At 47.9% G+C, this 9376-nt stretch overlaps 1 long non-coding RNA gene across 1 annotated transcript; it reads left to right on the top strand.

Moving 5' to 3' along the window:
• Nucleotides 1–8281: 8281 nt before the first annotated feature.
• LOC310767215 lies at nucleotides 8282–8918 on the top strand. Its single transcript, XR_014550750.1, has 2 exons — nucleotides 8282–8552; nucleotides 8754–8918. It is a non-coding gene; the product is annotated as an uncharacterized lncRNA (long non-coding RNA).
• The last annotated feature ends 458 nt before the right edge of the window (nucleotides 8919–9376 follow it).

The raw sequence follows: 9376 nt of genomic DNA, 5'->3' as shown, positions 1-9376 counted from the left end.
GCTTCCTTCCCTTTTACCATGTGGGCAACTTCATGGCTACGTATCTTTTTCTTTGGGCAGGGCACTCTGAGTATGCTCAGAGGTTCCCTGTTCTGGTGCTGTGCATGGCTAATGACTGTGGTGCCTATTTTATTGCAAGGCATTCATCGTGTGTTATGTTTAAGAGTTTCCCTGCCCTGACACCTGGCAGGTGGGGAATATCACAAAGTTTGGTTTATTGAATGAGGAAAGGGGGGCACTTTAGGCTTCTGATCTATCTGCTCCCTGTTATACCAATTAATTCTACTGGAGTCATTGTGATTTCTTAAAGGGAAACATCAACTATGTTTTGTTAAGGGCAAAGGAGATGGTGGGAGCAGCTCAAATCTGTCAAACTTCCACCATAAGCAGTCAGATAATATGGTTCTTGGTGCAAAAGGTTTATAGTGATCACAGCAGTAAGTTGATCCGAAGTATTACTTAAATAATAATAATAAATACTATGGTGGAAACTGGCCCCTTTCCAATTGTGTTCATGTACAGAGGAGAAAGAGATTCTACCAGCCCTTTTAAAGAGCTGTTTTTGCCCATCCTTTTAGAGAGCAAAACATTAGTGAAACCTATGTGACTCTCCAAAGACTGAAGGCTTCTGCTTTGGCGATCTCTCGTAGCCGAGTAAGATGGTCTTCCATGAACGCGGTTTTAACAGTGAGTCCGTAAGTGACTGTGGAGGCCAATTCTGGATCCACATGTCCTTCCACAGTGGGGACATAGGTTTCCAGGTGGGAGTTGATCACAGTGTGGATTTGCCAAGCGTGCCTTGCTCTTAGCATGTTCCTCCCTTGCACCCTACGTTTGAGCATCTTCAAAGCCCATGACACCTTTGGTAAAGGCTGTTCTCCAATTGGAGCACTCGCAGGCCAGTGTTTCCCAGTTGTTGGTGCTTATATTACATTTTTTAGATTTGCCTTGAGAGAGTCTTTAAACCTCTTTTGTTGACCACCAGCATTACACTTTCCATTTTTAAGTTCAGAATAGAGTAGTTGCTTTGGAAAACAATAATCAGGCATCCAAACAACATGACCAGTCCAATGAAGTTGATGTTGAAGAATCATTGCTTTGACACTAGTGACCTTTGCTTCTTCCAGCACACTGGCATTAGTTCACCTGTCTTCTCAAGTGATGTGTAAAAATTTTCGGAGACACCGTTGATGGAATCTTTCAAGGAGTTGGAGATGGTTTTTATAAGTGGTCCATGTTTCACAAGCATACAGTAAGGTCGGTAGTACAATAGCTTTGTAAACAAGCATTTTGGTTTCCCTGCGAATGTCCTGGTCTTCAAACACTCTGCACTTCAGTTGGGAGAAGTTATACTCGCAGAGCTCAGGCGATGCTTGGAGTATCAGTATACTGATATACCACACGTGTGGTTATCTTCAAGTTAGTCTGGAACACCAAATAGCTCCAGCATCTGTCAAGTGAATCTCCAAGGGGGCGGGCAGTGGCTACACATTTCACAGCCCAACAACATCACAAGACCCTTCCCAAGAAGGGGTTCCCCAGAGAAGGCACTTTCAGTTTCCACACAAGGCCAAGAGGTGCTTCAACATGCATGGTAAAATACAGAACGACTTATAACTGTTCTACTGAAAGGCACTTTCAAGACACTCAAAGAATGTTAAACTAACAACATGGAGACAACATATTCGGTGTGTACACTGGGGGGGGGATGCATCTGAGAAAGGCAGAGAATGCATTTTACGGCTGTATGTGTACATACTCAGGGATTCACCTCTCCTGTCTCACAAGAAGCCACTTGGAGATTCAGCCTCTCCCATCGTGATTTGTCTCTCTATACTCAATATTTTTGTAAGCGTCACACTGTCGCTCCCGCCAAAAGCAGTGTGGCGACAGAACAGCAAACAGGTGAGCAAGGAAGCACCCCAGGTGAACTGCTGAGGAAGGAGTGCCATTTAAAGGCAGATGGAAAGGGCTTCAGAGAACAGTTGAGCAAACTGCTCTGACATGCCCTCCTCTGTTAAACATCACTGGAGCAGCATCACAAGGATGGGAAACGTATCATAGGCAAACTACTCTCTCATGCACCCGCTCCTGAAGGAAGAGGTGTTTGGGTGAGTTGTGAGGGAAGAGGGTGGGGGTTTAGGGAGAGATGTGGGAAGGAGGGGATGGCAAAGGTGTGGGGTGGAGCTGGTAGGTTGGTGAGAAGAGCAAGCAGGGGTGGCAGCTCCTAGTTCTTTAATATATATGGGAAAGCAAAAGTATATTTTATGAAGTAGATTTGCATTCACTTTACTAAAATATGCCTTGTTTTGGGGGCTTTTCTTTTTATGTTGCACTTCATACACCTCCTTTTTGAGTTGCATGAGAAGAGCTTGTAAAAATGTGGATAACTGGGAAATACGGATGATGAGTCTATTCAGCCCCCACTTGAAACAAGAATTGTCAGGATGTCTGGCTGGCATTCAGGTGCCAACTCTGAGTCTTAGCACTAGGAAAAACTGGACTGGATTGTATCAATATAGGGTTTTGCTTTGCCTGGAAGAGCCCAGCAGCAAAAATGACTCCGCCTTGTTTCTGCTAGACTCGCCTTGGGTGTTGTTTGACTGGCTACTCTGGATCAAAGAAAAACATACTAAGAGAAATAAGCCTTGCGCACACACCCAAATCAGTCTGTGGAATTGTTGTATTTTACTTCTTTTTCTCAGTTCTCCCTTGCCCTTCTTGGATCGTCTTCTTTACAGTCTGCTAGGGTGTGTTGTTGTTGTTGTTTTGAACCCTCCTTTTGGGAGTATTTTTTCTGTCTAGCCCTGTAACGTTTGTAGGATCAAATTTTGAAGAGTCCTTGCTGACTAAGCACTGGGATCTCTTTGAGCCAAACCAACATGTTATGCTAAGCACATAATTCGCAATTATGTGCTTTTTTCTCTCTCTGCTAAATAGCAGCCAAGGGATCAGGACTGTGGCATGGGGGGGACACACCAATGGCAGCTTTCAAGAGGGAATAGCAAATAGCAGCTTTGGGTAGTAATTTTTATCAGGACTCTGGTGTGAGTATTCTATCATCACATGCTCTCTAGCATAGCCCAGGGTGCTTTTCCTCCCCTAAATTAGGGAACACTATATACTGGCTTAACAGCCCTCATTTACCCAACATGCTGTAATAGCGTAACCCAGAACGAAGACATTGGTACATCAGTAGCTGACATAGTGAAACCATAAAACTTGTCTGTTGTGTTTGTTTCCTACCAGCTGAACCACTGCTGCAGCCTCTCTATTTCGTGGTGCAGTAAATGCAAGGTGTGGCTTCTGCAAAGTGAGACAGATCGCACCATACATGACTGCCCCCCACCTGCCAAAAAAGCTGAGAACTGTAATTTACCTCTCACATAGCTAAACTTCCCAGCATCCTTAACAAACGATGGTACTGTTCCCAGGATTTGGCGGTGTGTGTATGGAATCATGTCCTTAAAATGTGCGGAGTGTATGGCCAGAACGAAATTGAATTGAGTGAGCTGTAGCCTCAAGAATTTACCTAGAAAACAAGAAGAGCCAGTGATGGAGGAAGGGGGTGCAGAAGGTACGGGCTGCCCCGGGTGTCATCACTGAGGGGGGTGACAAAATGACAAAAATAGGAGGTTGTTTGTTTTTTAAAAAGGGATCATGAAATGTTTTAGTTCAGTCAACAGACATAACAAAATGCAGCTGGCACTGGGCTGGCACTGGGTGCCACACTTGCATGCATCCTGCAGCGTGCCCAAGTCATGCGTCTCTCCTGGGAGTGACATGGTGGCTTGGGCGCCTGCAGGCTCCGCGCTGCCTGAAATGGCAGCGTGGGACTTGCACCTGCCCTCCGCCTCTCCCTCAGCCGCCCTACAGCTGGGGGGGGGGGGGTGCGGCGGAGAGGCTCCACGCAGCACACCCTGCCCCCATGGGCGGCTTGCTATGCCCCCGGCTGAAGGACGTGTGCGCCGCACCTGGCACCCAAGCAGCTAGCTACGCCATTGAGAAGAGCCCTGCTGAATCCCATCTAGAACAGAATCCTGTTCTTACGGTGGCCAGCTAGATGCCTATAGGAAACCCTCAAGCCTATACCTTCCAATACATATTTACCCACCAGCAGGATCTTGCACCTTTGCTAGTGCTATGTACAAACATTTGAAATGCACAATATTATTGCATCCTGCCCTATCCCCACCCCAGTTGTGTGGCAACTGAAATCTCTATGGGTGCTTCCAGCTGAGGGCTTAATATTGCAAAATTCAGAAAATGCAAATGGGGCATTGGCAGCAGGTCTGTTTTTTTTTTTTTTTAACTTACCTGATTTTCTGTGAAAACTGTGACTAAATATAAAAGGAATGAAACACAGCATAGCATTTTGATGCTGATGTCATGGGGGTGTACGCGAGAGTAGTTCTAATCCAACAATAAACACCTATATGGCAGCAACCAGGATGCGGCAAAATAGGGAAACGTACATTTTGTGGGATGTAAAACTGCAGTCAGGTACAACATTCCTACAGTGGACATGTTAGGGGGTGTTTTGTACCACTCAGAAGACTTCTTGTTTCCTCCTGAGTTGGGACAGACTTCCACTGCATGTGACTTGAAGAGGGTGTGGTCTGTTGTACTAGCATGGAGGAGCACATGGCCTCCATGTTCTGATCAGTGTGTGTTCTCCATTTTGTATGTTGCTGTGTGTTTGGAGAAGTGACTGCTTAGTCGCAGTCACTTGGGACTAACTTCTTTATGGAATAGTTCTAGTTGTTATGTAACCTAAGCCTGCCTTCAGGGATATGTCGGTGAACCTGAATGAATCTGTGAGTAAACTACTTTTATATTAACGTTAATCAGATTATTTTTTTTTGAAGAGGGATTAGGAGGGATTTTACCAGGAAGGAATCTTTAATAGTAAGACTCAGATGAGTCAGCAACAAGCTGATAATTTGTCGGATCTGGACCTCAGTGGGTGGGGGTGGAGCTGAAAGATGGAGGTGGAGACGCTCCTTCAGGTATACTGGGCTGTTCATGGGGGAGTGCTGGATTAAACCCTGTGGAGGCCTCTTGGCAGTCAAAATCTGGGCGGGGGGCAGGCCTCGTGAGCAAGCTGGAATAACATTGAACCAAGAAAGCTTGATTGTTGTTTTCTTTCAAGATCAAATCAATATTATTTTGATCCATTGTCATGGGACCCCTAAAAAGTGTGGGGCCCATAGGCCAGTGCCTACTCTGCCTATTTGGTAATCCAGCCCGGCTCCTTTGGCTGCAGGAGAGAGAAGAAATGGAAGTTGAGGGACGCTTCCTGATGCGCTGCAGCTGTTCCCCACAATGAAATGGAAGGCCCAACATTTGTCAGACACTTTTGGATGCTCAGCAACCTTGTGTGGTTACAGCAACCCTGTAAAGTAGGCCAGTGCTATGCGCTCCCCAAATTGCAGCTGAATCCCTCGCAGATTGGCATCCAACCTCTTCTTAAAAGCCTCCAAGGAAGGAGAGTCCACCACTGTCCCAGAGAGTCTTACCATCAGAAAGTTCTTCCTAATGCTTAGTCTAAATCTCCTCTCCTGCTCTCCCCTCTGAAGCAGCAGAAAACAAACTTGCTCCCTCTTGCAGCCCTCAGTTATTGGAAGATGACTCTCCTCTCAGTCTCCTCTTCTCCAGGCTAAACATACCCAGCTGCCTCAACCATTCCTCATCAGGCTTGGTTTCCAACTGCCTCAACTGTTCCTCATCAGACTTGGTTTCCAACTGCTTAAACCATTCCTCATCAGGCTTGGTTTCCAGACTCTTCAACATCCTGGTCGCCCTCCTCTGCTCACCTTCCTGCTGCTCAATATCCTTCTTCAACTAGCCTGCACTGACTGGCAGCAGCTCTCCAGGGTTTCGGATGGGGGGGGACATTCCCAGCCCCCCTACCTGGAGATGCCTCCCAGGACAAAAGACCTGCATGCAAAGCAGATGGTCCAATCTTGCGCTATGAAGATCCCTAGCCTGCCTTGAAGGATGTGGGGATGGTCTCCCTTTGGAAATGGGGCTGCAGGAAGAAGGATGTGAAATGCCGGCGTGAATCTGCCGAGAGAAGATACAGCTCAGCTGCAGGCGGAACAGCAGGTGCCTCCAAGTTCTGACAGTGGAGCATCACCTCTCAGGAGGGGCCAGGTCCAGGTGGGGGGTTGCCACGGTGACAAGGACCTGCCCTCCTTTCTGACATCTCTTGCTTCTCCCTTAAAAGCCACCAACTTGCAGGTGGCCATTGTGGGCTAGTAGTGAGGCGAGTTTAGTAGTAGAGAGAGGAGTTGGTGATGGTTGGAGACGATAAGGAGAGGTGTTCATTTGATTGTTATTGTTATTTTTATTTGATTTATTACTTTTATTTGATTCATTTTATTTTATTTATTTTAATTTTATTTATCATTTCACTTTTTATTTTAACACTTTTATTTTACATTTTTATTTTATTTTTGTTCTTTATTTTCACATTTTTATTTTGTGCACATTTTGTATATATTTTCTATATATTTATTTTGTGCTTAGAGTAGTTAGTTAGGGGTAAGTGTAGGGTTAGGGCGGGGATTAGGTTTAGGCATAGGGCTGGGGGTGGGGTCAGAGTTAGGCTCGGGTGGGCATTTTAGATAGTTAGCTAGTTTAGAGAGGAGGGTGGGAATTTTTCATGAACAAAATCTGCAGACTGTAAGTAGCATTCCTTTGCTTTCTTTTGACCTCCTGGGGGCGGGATGTGAGTCCTGGGGTCCCCTGCACAGCCTTGGCTCTCTGGAAGTCGACCCGGCCAGTCTTCTCCAGAGAGCTCAATTCCTCCATACTCTTTCCCCGCCTTCCCCTTTTCTCTCCCCTCTCATCATTTACATTTACTAGCACATTCCTAGCCCACTTTCCTCCCAGGAGCTCAAGATGGCCTTCATGGTTCTCCCTGCCACCAATTGTTATCTTCACAGCAGCCCTGCAAAGTAGGCTAGGCTGGCCCAATGCCCACCAGGGAGCTTCATGGCTGAGTGGGGATTCGAGCCCTGCTCTCCCAGGTCCTCCTAGTCTAGCCCTCCAACTACTACATGTCTGCCTGGCTCCATTTTGCATCTCTCCAGCTGCCCTATGACATCGGCCTTCTCCCCCTTCCTGAGGGTCTTTCTGGCTCCAAGGACGACTCCACTACCTTCCTCATGTTCTGCTCCTCTTCTGGGACACCTTGATGCTTGGAGGACCCTCCTAGGGGTCTCCTCCCTCTCCAGGAAGGGCTGGGCTGTCCTAAGAAGACAAGCCTGGCGTTTAGGGTTGGAGCCATCCTCCGCAGACCCTCAGAAGGAGCTGACTTTCCTCCTCTGCTCTCTTCCAGCACATCTTTTGCCACTTGGAGTGCTTCAGGGATAACCCCTGAGCCTGGCCCTGGCCTTGGAAGCCCTCCTCCAGCTGAGGTGAGTGGGGTCTTTGGGGTGGATGGGGGGCAGAACTCCAGGGGGAGCTTCGGGTGGGCAAGAGCAGGCAGGAGGGAGAAGGGGGCAAGGGAGGAGGCAACGTCTAACCCCTTCGCTTTCTCTCTCCAGCTTCATGAGACCCCATTTCAGCTACGATATGGTCAGTGCTATCCTGCATAGAACAATGGAGGCTGTTCTTGGGGGTGCAGAAAAGGAGGACGACAAAGAGGCATGTCCTCTGCTTTGACTTCCCTTTGCACACCCTTGCAAGATTTAACCCAGCACTCAACCTCTCTTCTCTCTTTTCCTGCGGGAACTGAAGAGGCACTTCCAGAGCCTTCTGGGGGGGTCTCCTTCTGGAAGCCCCCAATGCTGGCACCCTCCTTCAGCTGCTCACTGTAAGTGTCCTGATGGCAGGAGTGGTTTTAGGGTTGCCCCCTCACTGTCCTTTACCCAACAAACTGTCCCATTTCTGGGACACGGAGTCCCCTGTCCCGTTTAGCCCCCAATTTGGCCCAAGACCAAAACTGGCAACCCCCATGGTTTGGGAGTGCCAGGGACTCTGTGACGGGGGCAGCAGAGGGCCGCTTTGGCCCAGAATGGATCCTGACACTGAGACACTCTTTCCTCCCACAGGACCTCCGATATTACGTCTTTTGGGGAAGTGAGGTGGAAAGGAAACTAGCGGCCAGCAATATTTCTCTGCTGCTGGCCATTTCACGAAGATTTCCCCCCTCAGAGTAAGTATCTTGCCTTCTTGTATTCATTTCTTTGGTTGCTTCCATCCCCTCAGGAGCACCCCCCCCAGCGACATTTGATGCAAAATATGCGGTGTGTGTCCCTGGGTGCCAGGATGAGGCCAGAGGCTTTCTTTTTTTGCCCCCTTTCCTGGTGCTGCCCTTCTACCTCTGCCCAGGAGGCTGCAGGGCCCAGGGAGGTCCTCTGGGGCAAGGGATTGGGCCCAAGCCATAGGGAGACCCGTCCTGCGTAACATGGGGCTGCTTCTGTGCTCTCTTGCACAAATCCAGGGTGGGGTTCGTAGTGCCATCTGACCCAGATTTTTCTTTCCTCTGCAGAACAAAGTAATTCGGCTGGAGCTGGCCTGCTTCCAGCAAAATCTGAAAGAAGGTAAGCCCCACACCTTGGGGACAGCGAAATCCCTTGACCCTTGTTTGCCCATGACACCCCCCAGGTATTTCTGCTGGGGGTCCTGCAGGACCTGTTCTCTACCTGGCAGGCCTTTCCCACCTGGCCTGGGAGGGCAGCACCCAGACTGACTCCAGCTACAAAAAGCAGAGAGGGCTCTCTTTTTCATTCTCTCCTATCCAGATGACCTCATCATTGAAGAGTTATGATTTTCCTCCCTGAAGGAATTGCTGGCTCTGTTTGGACCTCCCAATTGGCCAAAGACTGGCAGAAGAAGAGGCGCCGAGAATCAGGAGGGGGACAGATGATTTAACCAGCCATGAAATATGGACTGAGATTGGGCAGAACTGAGATTGGGAAGGAAGGAAGGAAGGAAGGAAGGAAGGAAGGAAGGAAGGGAGGAAGGAAGGATCCATGACAGATGGTCATCTAATCTCTGCTTTAAAACCTGCAAGGAAGGAGAGTCCATCACCTTCCAGGGGCGTCCATTCTTCTGTTGAACAATGTTTAGTCGGCATCTCCTTCGTTGAATCCTGAAGCCATTGGTTCAAGTCCTACCGTCCAGAGCAGGAGAAAAAAAGCTTGCTGCATCTTCCATGTGACAGCCCTTGAGTTATTTGAAAATGGCTCTCTCTCTGGTGTCACTGGATCAAGCTGATCGATTTTCTTGCATTACTTAAACTAAAAAGTTTTAATGGATTTTGAATAAACATGCAATAAATTGTTACTGTTTTGAATTTCATTGTGTTATTGTCTTCTGTTGATCTAGACACTTTTCTGTTGCTGCAGGCGAAAACAGCATTAGC

Source organism: Podarcis filfolensis (genome assembly GCF_964270895.1).
Source record: "Podarcis filfolensis genome assembly, chromosome: 7".
Lineage (NCBI taxonomy): Eukaryota > Metazoa > Chordata > Lepidosauria > Squamata > Lacertidae > Podarcis > Podarcis filfolensis.
Note: the sequence above shows the minus strand (reverse complement) of the source record. Positions and strands in the feature narration are given on the sequence as shown.